Source organism: Mastomys coucha, unplaced genomic scaffold (genome assembly GCF_008632895.1).
Source record: "Mastomys coucha isolate ucsf_1 unplaced genomic scaffold, UCSF_Mcou_1 pScaffold21, whole genome shotgun sequence".
Taxonomy (NCBI): domain Eukaryota; kingdom Metazoa; phylum Chordata; class Mammalia; order Rodentia; family Muridae; genus Mastomys; species Mastomys coucha.
The window spans coordinates 2,864,536-2,869,155 of NW_022196904.1; the positions used below are offsets into that span (position 1 = coordinate 2,864,536).

General features: G+C 39.5%; 1 pseudogene; it reads right to left on the minus strand.

Moving 5' to 3' along the window:
- Positions 1–331, minus strand: part of LOC116104126 — a 4,531-nt pseudogene extending 4,200 nt beyond the window's left edge.
- Between the last annotated feature and the right edge of the window lie 4,289 nt (positions 332–4,620).

Genomic DNA, 4,620 nt, shown 5'->3' on the forward strand with positions numbered 1-4,620 from the left:
TAAGATTTGTTACACATCAGCAGCACTTCCAGCTCCTTGACATTGTGGACCAGGAACTTCCAGAAGCCACTACTAGGCAGCGTGGGCTTGGTTTTCTTGTTGTTCCCGTAACCAATGTTGGGCGTCCCTTGAATCTTCTCCGCACCCTGTTGTCAATGCCGCTGGGTTTCCGCCAGTTTCGCTTAATTTTCACATATCGGTCTGACTGGTGCCTGATGAACTTCTTGGTCCTCTTTTTGATGATCTTGGGCTTCACCAGAGGTCGGAGGGCAGCCATGATGCCGCAAAACAGATGGCAGCCACCTCGTAGGCAGCGCCAAGGAAGAAGGAAGAGGCGGCGGCGCGCAAGGTATCGAGGAACATTTCTTTAGGTGCTTCTCAGCCATTCGGTGTTCATCAATTGAGAATTCTTTGTTTAGCTCTGTACCCCGTTTTTTAATAGGGTTATTTGGTTCTCTGGAGTCTAATTTCTTGGGTTCTTTATATACATTGGATATTAGCCCTCTATCAGATACAGGATTGGTAAAGATCTTTTCCCAATTTCTTGGTTGCCGTTTTGTCCTATTGACAGTATCTTTTGCCTTACAGAAGCTTTGTAATTTTATGAGGTCCCATTTGTCAGTTCTTGATCTTAGAGCATAAACTATTGGTGTTCACTTCAGGAAATTTTCCCCTGTGCCCATGTGCTCGAGGCTCTTCCTCATTTTCTTTTCTATTAGTTTCAATGTATCTGGTTTTATGTGGAGGTCCTTGATCCACTTGGACTTAAGCTTTGTACATCGAGAATAGGAATGGATCAATTTGCATTCTTCTACATACTAACTGCCAGTTGAGCCAACACTATTTGTTGAAAATGCTGTCTTTTTTCCACTGGATGGTTTTAGCTCCTTTGTCAAAGATCAAATGACTATAGATGTGTGGGTTTATTTCTGGGTCTTCAATTCTATTCCATTGATCTTCCTGCCTGTCACTGTATCCATACCATGCAGTTTTTATCACAATTGCTCTGTCTCACAGCTTAAGGTCCAGGATGATGATTCCACCAGAGGTTCTTTTATTGTTAAGAATAGTTTTCACTATCCTAAGTTTTTTTGTTATTCCAGATGAATTTGCAAATGGCTCTTTCCAAGTATGTGAAGAATTGAGTTGGAATTTGGATGGGGATTGCATTGAATTTGTAGATTGCCTTCAGCAAGATGGCCATTTTTACTCCTGCCAATCCATGAGCATGGGAGATCTTTCCATCTTCTGAGATCTTCTTCAGTTTCCTTCTTCAGAGACTTGAAGTTCTTGTCATACAGATCTTTTACTTGCTTAGTATTTTATGTTATTTGTGACTATTGTGAAGGGTGTTGTTTCCCTAATTTCTTTCTCCTTTGTGTAGAAGAAGGCCACTGATTTGCTTGAGTTAATCTTATATCCATCTACTTTGCTGAAGTTGTTTATCAGGCTTAGGAGCTCTCTGGTAGAATTTTGGGGGTCACTTCAGTATACTATCATATCATCAGCAAATAGTGATAATTTCCTTTCCAATTTGTATCCCTTTGATCTCCTTTCATTGTCTAATTGCTCTGGCTAGGTCTTCAAGTACAATATTGAATAAGTAAGGAGAGAGTGGGCAGCCGTGTCTAGTCCCTGATTTTAGTGGGATTGCTTCAAGTTTCTCTCCATTTAGTTTGATGTTGGCTACTGGTTTGCTGTATATTGCTTTTACTATGTTTAGGTATGGGCCTTGAATTCCTGATTTTTCCAAGACTTTTATCATGAAGGGATGTTGGATTTTGTCAAATTCTTTCCCAGCATCTAATGAAATGATCATATTTTTTTTCTTTGAGTTTGTTTATATAGTGAATTACATTGATGGATTTCCTTATATTGAACCATCCCTGCATCCCTGGAATGAAGCCTACTTGATCATGGTGGATGATTGTTTTGATGTGTTCTTGGATTTGGTTTGCATGAATTTTATTGAGTATTTTTGCATCAATATTCATAAGGGAAATTGGTCTGAACTTTTCTTTGTTAAGTCTTTGTGTGGTTTAGGTATAAGAGTAATTGTGGCTTCAGAGGATGAATTGGGTAGAGTACCTTCTGTTTCTATTTTGTGGAACAGTTTGAGGAATTAGGTCTTCTTCGAAGGTCTGATAAAACTCTGCACTAAACCCATCTGGACCTAGGCATTTTTTGGTTGGGAGAATATTAATGACTGTTTCTATTTCATTAGCAGATATGGGACTGTTTAGATCATTTATCTGCTCTTGATTTAACTTTGGTACCTGGTATCTGTCTAGAAAATTATCCATTTCGGGGCTGGTGAGATGGCTCAGTGGGTAAGAGCACCGACTGCTCTTCAGAAGGTCATGAGTTCAAATCCCAGCAACCACATGGTGGCTCACAACCACCCGTAATGAGTTCTGACGCCCTCTTCTGGTGCGTCTGAAGACAGCTACAGTGTACTTACATATAATAAATAAATAAATCTAAAAAAAAAAAAAAGAAAAAAGAAAGAAAGAAAATTATCCATTTCATCCAGGTTTTCGAGTTTTATTAAGTATAGGCTTTTGTAGTAGGATCTCATGATTTTTTTGGATTTCCTCAGTGTCTGTTGTTATTTCTCTCTTTTCATTTCTGATCTTGTTAATTAGGATACTGTCTCTGTGCCCTCTAGTTAGTCTGGCTAAGGGTTTATCTATTTGGTTGGTTTTCTCAAAGTACCAGCTCCTGGTTTGGTTGATTGTTTGTATGGTTCTTTTTGTTTCCATTTGGTTGATTTCAGCCCTGAGTTTGATTATTTCCTGCCTTTGACTCCTTTTGGGTGAATTTGCTTCTTTTTGTTCTAGAGCTTTCAGATGTGCTGTCAAATTGTTGGTGTATGCTCTCTCCAGTTTCTTTTTGGAGGCACTTAAAGCTATGAGTTTTCCTCTTAGGATTGCCTTCATTGTGTCCCATAAGTTTGGGTATGTTCTAGCTTCATTTTCATTAAACTCTAGAAAGTTTTTAATTTCTTTCTTTATTTCTTCCTTGACCAAGTTATCATTGAGTAGAGTGTTGTTAAACTTCCACGTGTATATGGTCTTCTATTGTTTATGTTGTTATTGAGGAGCAGCTTTAGTCAATGGTAATCTGATAGGATGCAAGGAATTATTTCAATCTTGCTGTTTCTGTTGAGGCCTGATTTGTGACCAATTATATGGTCAGTTTTGAAGAAGGTACAATGAGGTGCTGAGAAGAAAGTATATCCTTTTGTTTTAGGATAAAAAGTTCTATAGATATCTGTTAAATCCATCTGTTTCATAACTTCTGTTAGTCTCTTCTGTCTTTGTTTAGCTTGTTTCTATGACCTTTCCATTGCAGAGAGTGGGGTGTTGAAATCTCCCACTATTATTGTGTGTGATGCAATGTGTGCTTTGAGCTTTAGTAGTTTCTTTTGTGAATGTAGATGCCCATTGATTTGGAGTATAGAGGTTCAGAATTGAGAGTTCATCTTGGTAGATCATACCTTTGATGAATATAGAGTGTCCCTCCTTATCTTTTTTGATCACTTTAGGATGAAAGTCGATTTTATTCGATATTAGAATGGCTACTCCAGCTTTTTCCTTAGGGCCATTGGCTTGGAGGATTGTTTTCCAGCCTTTTATTCTGAAGTAGTATCTATCTTTGTCACTGAAGTGGGTTTCCTGTATGCAACAAAATGTTGGGTCCTGTTTATGTACCCAGTCTGAGAGTCTTTTTATTGGAGAATTGAGTCCATTGATATTAATAGATATTAAGGAAAAGTAGTTGTTGCTTCCTGTTATTTTTGTTGTTAGAGTTGGAATTCCGTTCATGTGGCTATCGTCTTTTAGTTTTGTTGGAAGATTACATTTTTGCTTTTTCAGAGATGTAGTTCCCCTCCTTGTGTTGGAGTTTTCCATTTATTATCCTTTGAAGGGCTGGATTTGTGGAAATATATTGTGTGAATTTGGTTTTGTCATAGAATACTTTGGATTCTCCATCTATGGTAATTGAGAGTTTTGCTCGGTATAGTAGTCTGGGCTGACATTTGTGTTCTCTTAGGGTCTGTATGACATCTGCCCATACCCACAGTGACACACATACTCCAACAGGGCCATACCATCTTTTTATTAATTAATTAATTATTTTATTAGATATTTTCTTTATTTATATTTCAAATGTCATCCCCTTTCTTGGTTTCCTCTCTGAAGAAAAACCCTATTTCCTCCCTGCTCCCACTGCTCACCAACCCACCCCCTTCTGCTTACTGGCCCTGGCATTCCCGTACATTGGGGCATAGAGCCTTCACAGGGCCAAGGGCCTCTCCTCCCATTGATAACCGACTCGGCCATCCCCTGCTACATATGCAACTGGAGCCATTGGTCCCACCATGTGTACTCTTTGGTTGGTGGTTTAGTCCCTGGGTGCTCTGGGGGTACTGGTATTGGTATTTATTGGGTATTGATATTGTTGTTTGTCCTAAGGGGCTGCAAACCCCTCAGCTCCTTGGGTCCTTTCTCTAGCTCCTTCACTGGGGACCCTGTGCTCAGCCCAATGGCTGGCTGTGAGCTCCACTTCTGCGTTAGTCGGGCACTGGCAGAGCCTCTCACTGGCTGTGAGCTCCAC